At 35.6% G+C, this 13,610-nt stretch overlaps 1 long non-coding RNA gene across 1 annotated transcript; it reads left to right on the top strand.

Moving 5' to 3' along the window:
- Positions 1 to 282: 282 nt before the first annotated feature.
- On the top strand, positions 283 to 11,822 carry LOC109366002. The gene is made up of 3 exons (XR_002111960.1): positions 283 to 383; positions 9,158 to 9,244; positions 10,426 to 11,822. It is a non-coding gene; the product is annotated as an uncharacterized LOC109366002 (long non-coding RNA).
- The last annotated feature ends 1,788 nt before the right edge of the window (positions 11,823 to 13,610 follow it).

The raw sequence follows: 13,610 nt of genomic DNA, 5'->3' as shown, positions 1-13,610 counted from the left end.
ACAATTTGCCCTTTAACATGTACAGAAAAGAAACGTGCTTAAATGGCAGTAAGAAAGATATAGTTTAGATAACAGAAAAACCTTCTTTTACAATAAAAATAGTAATGCACTAGAATAAATTGCCCCAGAGGCTACAGAACTAATTCAAAGTTTTTGGGAATAGGTTTGTAGGGGAACTTTAAGTCACTGCCTGAACCAGTAATGGAGCAGCTGGTGAAGGGGCATAGCTACCCCTGAGTGCACAGATGGAAGCAATTCTCCTGTGCGATCAGAAGGGGTGGAGTCAGGCCGAACCCCTCTCTAGTCTCATTGAGGGGCTGCATGCCATGAGGGAGCTTGTATCCTTTGAATTATTTGGCAAACCCTGATCCTTGGAGAAAGGGGTAAGCAATTTCTTCTTTGTTATCAGATTGCAACCTCTGTTTTTTCCATGGGTGATCCTAAACTGGTTTGAAGCAGCTATATCTGCTATTTGTTTTCTCTGTAAGGTTAAACAAGCACCAGTAAAGGTCGCTTAAAGTTGATCTTGCTTTGGAGAAAAAGGATGCAAAAGGATGGCTTGCTCTTTTTCTTGCAGCTCTACTGTTAGTGATTTTCTGGATGTGCTATAAAAGAATACTAGCTATGTACTGAAATTATATGAGGTTTAGTCACACACAACTGAATCTTGCTATGAATATATAATGTTAGCAAGGAGAAGGAGAGTAGTTGTTTATTGAGCTTAGCAGAATTCAGGTTCAAGGTTGGGTTACTGGGCTTGGCAAATTGTTGACTTTCTCAGGGTATAATCCAGCTTTTGAAACAAAAGATTCTGCTTCCTGATTGAGGCTCTGGGAAGCTTTTTCTACATCCATGTTTCCTATTTTGTACTTAGTGTCATATTTCAGTGGTACAATTATGTAGCAAGTTGAATGTATTTTAATCCTACTGTATTTAAATCTTTGTTGTTATTGAGATCAGTGTCTTTTAAATGCCATTTGGTTATCTTAGCTTCTATACAATTCATTTTCCAGAAATTAATCTGTAAATTCTGTAGTAAAGCCTAAATTTCTGTGACTTACTTATTCCAGAAAAGTTTCTTATTAAGAGCTTCTAAAGAACCAGTCATAGTTCTTAAATCCCTGCTGTTGACTTGCTGTTAATGATATGCATCTCATTCTGTGTTTCTTGCTTCCTCAAGAAAGTACAAGGAGTCTGTTTCCTCCAGAAAGTCCAACTGCATGGTATATATGGTGTGTGTTCTAGAATAACTATTTATATCAGTTTCAAGGCTATCATTTCAGCCTTTGTGAGAAGTTTAAAGGGGAGGTGTCAACTCCAAAAATCAGGTCATTTTGAATAACCCTTTTCTCCTTCTTTGATAACAAAATATTTGATTAATGTATTTTTCACCTTGCTAGTTCTTGAAGAAAAATCCACTGCTGACAAAGCAGTGAAGTACTTCAAGATTTGGAATTCCATCCTTACAAGTTACTGTATTACTAATATGTTAATAGAGCGTAAATTATTTTTTAAGTCTCATCAGAATAATAGTTTTTCTTCATTTCCTTCAAGCTTTGTTCTCACAGCTCAGCTCAAGCAGTCTCTGTGCTATTTTTCAGCTTCCTCAAACTTCACTACACTGAACGATAGTATGTAATAAATAATTTCAGCTCTGTCAACAATTTTATGGCTTTTGTTTGCTGCATTCCTCCTGATGCTAGAATTGTGGTGACTACATTTTTTTTGAATAGGAAATCACAGAAAAGTTTTGAGTGCTGGTGCATAATTTTCATCACTTTCTCATATTAGGGGATATTACTGGGGCAACTGCTGGTTTATGGCAGGAAAAGTATTATAAGTTTTTTTTGTTTTGTTTTGTTTTTTTGGAGAAAAGGAAGTAATTGCATTAAGGCTTCCACTTAAGATGACATATTCTTTTCTCAGCAATATTTAGACACATTTTTCAAGAAAATGTAAGCCCTGAAAACTTCATTGAAGCTTGACTTGAACAATGGTAACCTATTATATGCTTGTGTGAACTACCCTGCACTTATACACGCTACACAAGATCAGTATGTGAAAACATGATGATGAATATATTTCTTATGTTCTCAAAGACTAAACAAAATGTATGTTATCCAAAAAGTAAGTCAGAGGTACTTTTCATACATCTAGTAAGTGAATGACAGATGTATAGCTCAAAAGCACTTAATAGGTAGTGCGAATCTAAGTTTGAGTTTCACAATTGTCTAGCATAATCTTAAGCAAAATTAAGTAGCAGAAAATCCTGTGGGACTGATTCCCAGGTCACCATTCCTTTACTGTAAGCTGTCTGGAAGCTGTTACATGAACGCGCTCAAAACGAGAGACCTAAACTCAAGAATTCAGATTCACGTTTCTCAAGTTGTTCAGGGGGTTGTTATGTCAAGTAGTAAGACAGGGAAAGCAAAATCAGTAAATGTTTTTTTTTCCCAACTCTTTGTAAAATCCAGGTGCACTGCTGAAATGTGGGGGATGTTATACATAAGAAGTGCCTTTTTAGTAAGATATTTGGCTCAGTGTGCTCACAAAGTCCAAGGGGATCTAACTAGTACTGAGAATATTGCTGTGCGTTAAAAGAAGTGCTCTTCTATATAAAACATATAGTAATTATTGATTGCAATGTGAATTCAAAGTTGTAGTCAAGTCTTTTCATGCATTAATACCCGTGAAATACCTAAAAATGTGTTACTAAATTATTAGAAGCATTAATGAATTAGGTAGACCCAACCAATAATTTCAAGACACATTATCAGGTAATTGTCAATGTACTTGACAATGTCAAAGTACCAGAAATAGGAACAAAAGTTCCTGTATAATTTGATCCCTAATTCTAATTCTAATGTATTCCATACATACCATATGATGATCATTAATGCCAGAAATGGGTAAATTCTCAAGCCTGATATTTCCCTTGGGAGTCAGACTTACAGGACAGGACCACGGTGCTTATAACAAATTCAAGGGCTGTGTTTTTTTTCCCTCCATGATCATTGTAACCAGTCCTTTGAGTATTTTTGGAACTGCACTATACAAAACTATTGAAATGGCCTAAGCTTATCTTTTGCCAAGTAGAAATAGACTAATAAAACCAAACAAGGTGGAAAGAATTTGGTTTGCTTTTTACTTCTCCATTATAATTTCTATATATGTTTTACTAAAGAAATAAAACCATCTAAGACATTCCATCTTGTATTCTTATTCTTCTGTACTCTTACCTCCTGTTAGTATTGAAATCAACTCTTAAGTTTTACAGCTAAAATTCATGCTTAATTAAATCCCATTTCTAGTGTTGTATTGAAGTAAGGGTTGTATGAAATTTGGAGTATCTAAGCATGCTTCCCAGCCATTCAGTTCTGTGAAGTGGGATTATGGTACTACATGCCAGCATTTGGAGCAAGCAAACTGGCTAACAAGCTGATAAGGCTGACAAAAGGAACAAATGTAACAGAATTTAGAATACACATATGCTAAGCATCTACCCGTGAGAGAGACTTTAAGCATTTCAAAAAGTGTTTGGCCTGTGAGATAGATTACTCCTATATCATTCATATACTGAATATATTGATCCAGTCAATCCATTAGGACTTAGAAGTCAATAGTGGTGTTTTGTTATTTAACACTTACGAGTTGCTAGCTGCCTGACCAAAAAAATCTGTATCAAACTCAGGGAATGCAACTTTCATTTCACTTAAATTAATTTTACCTGTGGCATCAGTCCAGATGCAGTTCATTGAATGCATTTGTTGGGTTGAAATTCTGGAAAGCCAGGAGCCAACTTAAGAACAGAAAATCTGGAGCAAGGAGCAATACAGGTAGCTGATAAGGAAAGACAAATTATGAGTTGAGGGCATGCAGAGTAATTCCCTTCAGCTTCTGCTTAACAGGCATACTAAGGAAGATTTCAGAGGTGGCCTTAACAAGAACTAATTCAAAATAATAAATTAGATTCATGATGTTTTTCAGAAATGAGAATGTCGTCTGTCAGGAAAATAGCAGAAATAGAGTCTAAAATCTTGACCACTGGTATTTTTGCCTCCGTCATTAACTGAGTCTATGGAGCTGTCAATCCAGTGAGAAAGTACTTAGGAAGGAGTGAAATGGTCAGCTGCATACTCAGAGTACATGCATCCAGACTGCATAGATAATTCTATGTCTTTTATCAAATGCTGAACGTATGTACACTGATTGCTTTGTTTCCATTTAAAAAAAATTTGAAGTGAGAAGCCAAATCTTGCTGTTTTGGTCATCAGACAATCATATAAACCAAAACAAAAGCAGTGGTTGGAAGAATCAATAGCCTGAGTTCTAACTTTTGAGCAGAAGAGCATACAGCTGTGATAAGTAATAAATTGGTACCTGCTTCCCCTTTTATCAAAATGCAGTTTCACAGCTGGCAAAAATAAATAAATAAATCGCTCTCTTGCAACAGTGTTTTAGTAAAGAGCTCATGTTCCCTTTATTTTGGATGAGAGATAGCATATCGAATGTGTCAGGCTCAGACTCTTGCCTTTCTGAAAGCTCATCAGGACCCAGTGCCTGAGAGGCTCTGAGTCAGAAGCTAGGAGTGACAGCAGGGCAGCCAACTGCTGGCAGCTGCCTGGCTGCTGGGCTGTCATTTCACTGACAGAGCAGCCAGGCTGATAGGAATTGTCATGCACAAGAAGCGATTACACGGAGAAAAGCAACAAACAAAACTTGGCTTAGAGCAAACTAATCGGTCCCTCTAAGATTTTAAATTACTGCCCAATTTAGGCATCTTGCCACACTACTTGCATGAGATTTTGAGCAGAATGCACCTGATCCATTCACACCTGCACTCACAGACTTTCTACTATATTTTGGTGTGAGAAATTCTACTAATGTGCCACATGTTTTATTCCTTCGAAACCTGCAACGATGCCACAGACACATGGTCCTCTCTCGCCCTAGGCAGCCACTTGCACCCACCCGTGGGAAGCAAGCACCAAGGGAAGTGTAGGTGGTGGCCCAACCCGATGCTCTTGCAGCATGCAGACAAGGAGAAACAGAAGTTTGATCCCACTGGTGGGAAACTGAAAACACAGGAAGAGAGAAATAAGAGCATAGCATGTTTATTCCCTACTTTCTGCAAAACAAATACACTGAGTAGATATTGAAAGCTATATGCCGCATGCATGTCTCAAAAAATAATGTTGTTTTTCTGATTATTTGGGTGATGGAAGGGGAAACTTGTGGTGTCACTACAGCTCTATCCTGATATCTTGTTACTGGCTGCATTCCTCTTATAAATGTAGGTCAAGTTATAAATGATGTATTCTGAGACATTGTTCTGATGTTAGGGAATGGTGCTTTGTGTCAGTAGAGCCACATTCATTGAAAATGTTTAAAGGTGAGACCGTTACTGCACACACTTAACTTGTGTATAAGCCACCAGTTGGCTAATAGGAAAAGGGAATGTTGTAGTGATAGGGAGATGAAGATCTTGTCCTTCACGTTTGGATTTTGCTAACAGTTTTTGTACTTACTATTTTATTGTAAATATGAGCTTATATCAGGTGATGTAAACTGGCTTATCTCTTGTAGAGGGGTCAGAATAATTTTAATTAAGCTATGGTTCTTGTAGTTTTTTCTATCTAAATATGGGAAACCAATCTTAGAATGAAGGAAATATACCGAATAGCAAAATTAGTGTTTTAACATAGAAATATAAAAGGCATCCCAGGAAAAAGAATTAGGTTGTTTTGTTTTTGTTTTTGAGTCTGTGAAGAACCCACAATTACATTCACATCTTAGCTTCTAGAAATTTTTAAAAAATATGCTATCTGAAAATGAATAGTATTGTTTTTATAATGTAAAAAAATAACATTCCTGGAATGAAAGAACTTAAGATGCATCAAATACAACATTATTAAGTTACATATGTACTAGGTATGATTACATCTCAGTAATTATCAGGTTACCAATAATTACTATGTTGGGGACCTATTATATCTGCTATGAACTAATTAAGTTTATTGGGATTCTAATTCCTGAAGGATAAATTATGGAACCAAACTGCAAAGACCAAATTGAGTATTCTTTGCTATTATCTATTAAATCGATTGAGAATACTACTGAAAAAATTGCTAGAAGATAACTGAAATTTCCTTTCCATTTACACTTGAGTTCAACTTTAGTAAAATGGCTGATGAGGAAGTGGATGAGGTTACATCTGGATGACGTAGATGTACTTGGCATATAAGCACCACTACTTGCTGATAATTCTTGAACTCTCACCTAACTCCCAAACTGCTGAACATTTCACAGCTTTCTACTTGTTTGAGAAAACACCACCACCTTCAAAAGATGATGGGCTCAAAAAATCATTAAAGATCTCCAGATGAGACATTCCACTATTACCTAGCATTCTGAGGGGTTAGTTCTGGAGCAGACCTTGTACACTGTGAGTCTTACCTAGAAACACAGGTTGCTTTAGAATCAACTCAAAAAATGAATATAATATGCAGCACTTAAAAACCTGTGTCGTACTCTTGTCATATGTCAAACATCACTCTCTATATCAAACATGATGGTAGTTTTTTCCTTTAAGTTATTTGGTTTCCTTTTTTTTTTTTTTTTTTTACTTCTTTGTTTCTCTCACACAAGACCTTGTGTTTACTAGAAGGAGGTAGTGGCTGAAGGAGGTGAAATCCTTTTGCACTGATTTAACAATTTTAGTTTTAGATATATAATATTGGTTATAGATAAACATAGAATCTGAACTTCTCCTAGCTGACTTTTCAAATTCTGGAGCCAATTTCATTTTGTGTCATTTTGTTCTGCGCAATAACATGATATATGTAGACTGAAGCATAATCTGTTCCATTATACAACTTCTTTTTGTGCTTTTAAAAATATTTATATTCTAGCATAAACCTACACCCACAGGAACCCTAATTTTATTACTCTTTCCCTTTCTTCTGTTTTGTTTTTTTGTTGTTTTTTTTTTTGTCTTGCTTTCTTGTCTCTGTCTCTCAAATTAAAACTGTGGCTTATTTCTGGAAAAAACTGCAAGAATGAAATGAAAACTCTTTATTTAGCCATTAGACTAATTAGACAATCCTAGTAGTCATGAAGGAAGAACAATATATTATGATCTTTTAAAGGCTGGCCAAAAACAGAGCAATCAGAAATTCATCATAAAACTTGTTCTCTGAATTAAGAGATGTTTTGCTACACCAAAAGTAATGTCCACAATTTTATTATGTTGGCCCGTGACATCAGAGGCAGGTGTCTGACATGGAAGTGCACATGATGCAAAGTTGTGGAATGGAATTCCTCTATGGCCAGATGGGGGGAAGGGTGGGGAAAGGAAAACACTGACATTCACTTATGCTTGCTGAAGGTTTCTGGAGACTAGTGGATATGAGCACAATGAGGCAGTGAGTGGCCCATTTCGGCAGCGGCAACAGTAGCAGTGGCTCACCTCCACTGGTGCAGATTTTTGAGTGCAGCATGCAGGCTCTTATTCATTGCTGGTGAAAATGCACAACTAATGGTAGTGACTATGTTGAAAAATAGTGCTTTGTAGCTGTTTTTCTCTTAGAATTTGCTCTATCCTCTAGTGTTATTGTGCTTTTGTAGTACCTGTTGGAAATAAGGAAGCATTACGTTCAGGGTGACCTACGTAAAAATCCAACACACAGGATTGTAGTACTGGAATTAATATGAAAGATGCTGATAGCCTCATTTCATCACTTGCCTCTTCAACATGTGTAATTGGGATCATCATAAGAGAATAATAGTAACTTGTACAGGAGATAATTTTAAAGAGTACAGATGAAATCAGAACTGAACTTGTGAAACCTATTTTATCTGTGACAACCAATGTACTGCAGTTAACTTCTGCGAAGCGAGTACTTCATGATTTATATAGTTACATTAATCCAATTAAATTTTGGAGTTACATTACTGCAATTGACACGGATGTACAGATGTTTAAAAAAAAAAATCAAGAAATTCTTAACTAAAATTTCTCATGACCTTGAATTGCATTAATCAGCAGCAGATGGAAGGAAACATTGTGCCCCAATCTTCTGTCATTGTTCTAGCTGCTTTCCCCAGAACAAAAAATGGACTACAGCCCTTCTCTACCCTCCTGATACCCTTCTGAATCCAGAGCCCTCCTGCAGCATAGCATGCAGCAAGCCACTGCAGCCTCAGCCCCAGGGGCCCCTTCATTGCCTTTAAGGAAAGCTAGGGCCTTACTACTGGCACCTCCATCCATAAAAAGAGGGATCGTTTCAGACTGGTACTCTTCGAACAGGCGTGTAATGTTTTAGAATTACTAACAAAATGATAATTTTTCTAGATATTGCAGCCACTATTACCAACATTTTAAAATGATTATTGTGACTCTGTATTAGGAAAACTAATTATTTTCTCACATTATCGTAGGAAGTGTTGGTGGTAATGAACTATATTCATTAAAGTAATTTGTTAGTACTTCAGCGTTACCATCTGTTGAGATAACAGATGCTTTTTAAAAAGTATTATTTACAAATGTAAATCCCTGTTAAGATCTCTAGTATTAAATGATATTGTAAAGTATGTCGTTTTTAAAAGATATACAGGTATAGATATATAAGCAGCAGGCTCTTTTATTTTGACAACAAGATCTCACAAAGCCATATGATTTTTACCATTCCTGATGAGTAGGATGTACAGACTGCTCTCTTATTGCTTTTTCTGTGAGGAACAAAAAATGGGCAAGACAGGAAAAAATAAGAGAAATAGAACAAACAATGAAATGGGAAAAAAAAAAAAACAACCATTTTTTCAAAATGACTAAATCAGAATCTAACTCAAACATGATTAGCCTCAGTGGAGAAAATCCTCAGTTTTGTATCCAGCTCTTCAATTAGGTAATTAATATTTTGAGTCACACTTATTTTAAGTACCAAGTAATTTATATTTAGGTGTTCTTTTGACTTTTAGAGTATAAGACAAAACTGCCATGAGCACAAATACCTCCATTTCATATGAGACAGTGTATTGTTTTGCTGCTAAAGCACTAATCTTGTTTTGTTTGTCTGCCTGAAAATGAGTTGCCTCCAGGTAATTAAATGACACAGTAGTTGAAAGCAAAATGGTCAGATGTTTTTTTCTCTTACAGAATCAAAACACTTCAACTGAATAACTTACAATTTGTGTCTGCCACTATTATCTGGAGTATAGCAAGTTCATCCTGGTACTCAGTATGGTATGTTTGGGTTCTCAGTAATACATATAGCAGAGGAAATAAATCACCAGTCTCTACATCTGGGATGCCTGGCACAGGAGGGTGCTGTCACACAGTACCTTTACTCAGCAGTGGCCCTGGAAAATGGCTGTGGTGATGGAAATTATGGCTTTTGTCACAGAAAAATATAGGATTTAGCGATTAGTTTGTTGAGAGCCATAAGAAAACCTTGTATTGATTTAATGTAGTTGATTGATCAGGTGATGCCTAAAATATGTGCTGGTAGAGGGAGCCTGGGAAAATATTAAAAATAAACAAATACAGAATATGGTGTTCCTTTTGACAAAGAATAATAAGTTACTGCAAAGAAGCTGCCTGACCCTGTAGCTACTGTAGCCAACAAGATACAGAGGGAGACTGCAGTTCTTGGGATCAAGGAGCTTTATCCTGTCAGTGACAGGGACTCTCTTTTACTCCCTGTCTCCTTATCAGCAACTCCTGCACTTTACAGCAAAGATATAAATCTATATAAACTCCCAGTCAAAGTACAATATCCTTTCTACTCTCTCTGGCTATAGGTATGAAGTTTTCTTGTACCATTTCTGAAATTCTATGTATACATGAGAAGGAAATCCTTCTATTCTACAAATTACTTGTTCTAGATGAAAAGTAATGAAAAAATATGGAATGTTCTTCTGCAGTCATTTTGTTTAATGGTTAATAATGACACATGCACTACCAATTGAAAAAGAAGAGAGACTCAATATTATGCCGTGTGCTTACAGAATTAGCAGAATTAATCTCAAGTACCTGCATCAAAAGACATTTAAACTAGTAATACAAAAGGTAATTGCTCCAAAAAATGGAGGCTGAACAGAGGTTACTCCAGAGAAGATGACAGCCTAGATGGTACCTGTGACAGGATACGAGCTTGTGGCTCTCCTCTGTTCATTTGAGACAACTGGCTATTCCAAAGTCTCTTCTCCTGTGTTTTTATTAACTGATAGTATTTGCCATTAGAACTGTTTTAGGTTCCTCTGATATTTGTCTTTCCTACCCTCCCAAAGCATAACTAAAGAAATTATCTTAACCTGATCACGTTTGACAGATAAAACTTTCTTCAGAATAACTGTTTTAATGTTTATTTTCTGTGAATTTGAATATAATTCATAAACAAGCAATTCTGATCACTTAATTTACAGATAAATCACGCTGTCAGTGACTGCAAAAATTATTAATGATCTGATGAGGAAACAGCAGCAAGAAGAAGTGCTCATTGTGTCTGTGAAGGTATGTTGCTTCTGCTGATGCCTTTACAGAAGCAAACATTTTCACAAATGGTTGCCTGGCTTTCTCTGGGCTCCTCTGCTTTTCCAAGTCAGCTTAATCTCTTCTGGCACGAGTTCTTTATTATTCATTTATAACTAAGTAATACTCATCATGTATCAAAAAATCCATCAATTCTAGGCATCGTCTCTTACATTTGTAAGATTCAGAGTAGTTAGAGACTGTTTATTTCAGAGGCTTATTTTCATTTGTCATATTATTTTGTTAAGGGCATCTATGTTTCTTGTTTGTCAGAATTAAGGTCTCTGAATTCTTAGTATTTTTTGATATATTTACTGGAATATGTTCTCTCTTGGCCAGCAGTGTTCAGAAAATGTATCCCATTCGATCTGGAAAAAAATAAATTGGAGATTCAGTCACTAGCTGCAGAACTTACTGTCATTGTCCTGCAGCAGTGATTTACTTTCCTTCTAAGCTTTGGGCCGCAGGCAAAAACAGTTTTAGGTGTTTGTTTCCAAGTCCTCCATCAATTCAGATAGTGTCCTCTGATTGCTGAGAGACTGACTGGTGTGATAACTGCTTGTGATGAACATTAGAAATGTCAGACAACTTAGGCCGTAAGAGGCATAACCTAGGATTCCTTCTCAACAAGAAAACATCCTGCTTCCTAACTGCTGCAGAAACTGAATTCCTTCTTCATCTTAAATATAAGCAAGATAAGAAAAGGAACAAAATGATCTTGATGAGAAAAGACACAAGAAATAAATTTGTCTTTTAAACTACAAACACAGTAAGATGCCTATCTGTCATGCTGTTATATTTATACAATTTTGCAATGAATTATGATCTTTGAAGATATCGGAAGACTTGGATCCCAGTACATTAGCAATTGTATCTCTATTTTTACCCACTTCAGAGCATTAAACTATTCTGATTTTTATCTGAATCTGTTTTATTCTCTGGCCTCCCACAGACTGTCAACTTTTAATGGCATTTGTTTCCTCATTAATGTCTGTATTTGTACTCACAGACGTATTGCAGTAAGTTTATTTCCAATTCATGTTTGAAGCTGAATTTATCTATCTAGGGAAGTAAGACTCTTACCTGTAATTAGTATTCAAGTAGGCCAATTATTTTATACTTTATATTCAAAAAGATTTCCCTACATTCCAGAAGAATTAAATGCTTCAGTTTTCATCTGTAAAACAAAAAGATTAGTGGCAATTGTACTGTGACTATAAAAATTAAACTGTCACTAATAAATTTGAATCAATTCAGTGTTCCATCATGGCAATAGTGGTGCACACGTATTACGCAGATAGATGAAGCACAGTCTTTCCTTGCTGCTCAGAATTTACTCACAATATTCTGACTTGGCGAGACAAAAGAGGTGAACAAATTCAAAGCACTGTGAATTGTTAAATTTCTGAAACTTCCTCTGTAACCTTTTGTGTGTGTTTTGTTTTGTTTTTTTTCATATTTTACATGCTAATTTTTAAACCAATAGATTACATTCTTAATGAGGAGGAGGTGACTGAGAAGGTCCACTTCGACAAATTACAATTCCTTTCAGAAATATTTATTTTCCTGGAAGACTCTTGGTGAGACTATGCCTGGCATTCAGTATTGTTGGTCCACAGCTAACTCTGAAAACTAATCCAAGAAAAATTTCTCTCAGTCTCTCAGCACCATCACATTTGCTCTTGCTGCCTTGGCTGCAAGTATTCTATTAGCATAGTAAACCATGCTTAGAATTCAGATAATTTATTTTCATTCCCACTGTATCCTGAAGTGTTAGTTTTTCACTCCATTCCTCCTAAATCTGTGGATTTTTAAAAGCAGCCTACATATGATAAAGGAATTTAAAATATTTTAACATTATTGCTTTGATAACACTTAAACTTTGATAAAATTTATCTCTTTTATTCATGTTTTCATGTATTCTTTTACGGAACGTCTTTTGTTTAGAATAAACATTGAAGTCAAAAATATTGAATGAATATTTGGACAGAACTTTTGTTCTGTTTGAGAATCTCAACATAATGAATTGTCATAAGAAGGGATGTTGATGCTATAGTGTACACTTTAAGTGATCATAGATTTCATAAACAAAATCTATTTAGCTGAATTTTCCATGTATATTATTTAGAATTTTTTTAATCTATTGAAATAATTTTTAATGTAAAATTTTCTTAGCGACAAATCATTGAATCAATGTGGAGAAACATATCTATGGCATTCCTACAGTACTTCTATGTATTAGTTCGGCCTATATCCATACCAAACTTTTATCCTACAGTGCGCAAGTTTGAAGGAGGTATCCCCTTTGCACCCAACTTGGCGCCATATGCTGAATAAGACATACCTGCTTTATAACCTAACTCTGGGTTATAGAGTTTGATTTTGCAAATCAACAGAGAAGAGTATATTTACATGAAAATTCTTAGCAGACCATATTCATATCTGAGGAACATTTTCCCTAATATGTCAGGATATACAATAGTTTTACAACTTACGGGTTCCTCCCTCTTTCTTTCCCCTCTTTCCCTTTTCTGTGAGTCACAAATTCTTATGTGCCTTTATTAAACCAATTCAAACAAGTATAATTCAGCTATGAAGGAGCTTGCTTTAGTGTAATAATAAACATATTTCTATGCCACCTATTGTAATTTCTCTCTCTATTCTAAATTACTGTAATCCCTGAAAACCAGATGAGAAAACAATACAGAGATACCTTAAAAATAATAGTTTGTGGCACTAATCATATAATTTCATGCACTCTACTTAAATCATGAAATATTTGTTAGCCTTGGCAGTGGAAATCTAGATTATTTTGAAATATGAATAGGATTGTAAATTAACGGGCATCTTTTGGAAGCAGTGTCAACTTTAAGCAAGTGTACAAATCCTGGAGAAAAATCCTTTAAAGGCAGTAGTTGTAATCCTACCTACTGTACCTGAAAATAAAGGACAAAACTTATCTGACGTGAGATATTTAAAAGTGACAAGCAATACTGCAAATATTTCCTAAATGGACCTGTTCATTTTTGTCCCAGAAACTTTATAGCAAGAAGTTCTCTCATCTTTTACACGCTACTAG

The sequence above is a fragment of the Meleagris gallopavo genome, chromosome 2 (genome assembly GCF_000146605.3).
Source record: "Meleagris gallopavo isolate NT-WF06-2002-E0010 breed Aviagen turkey brand Nicholas breeding stock chromosome 2, Turkey_5.1, whole genome shotgun sequence".
Taxonomy (NCBI): Eukaryota; Metazoa; Chordata; class Aves; order Galliformes; family Phasianidae; genus Meleagris; species Meleagris gallopavo.
Note: the sequence above shows the minus strand (reverse complement) of the source record. Positions and strands in the feature narration are given on the sequence as shown.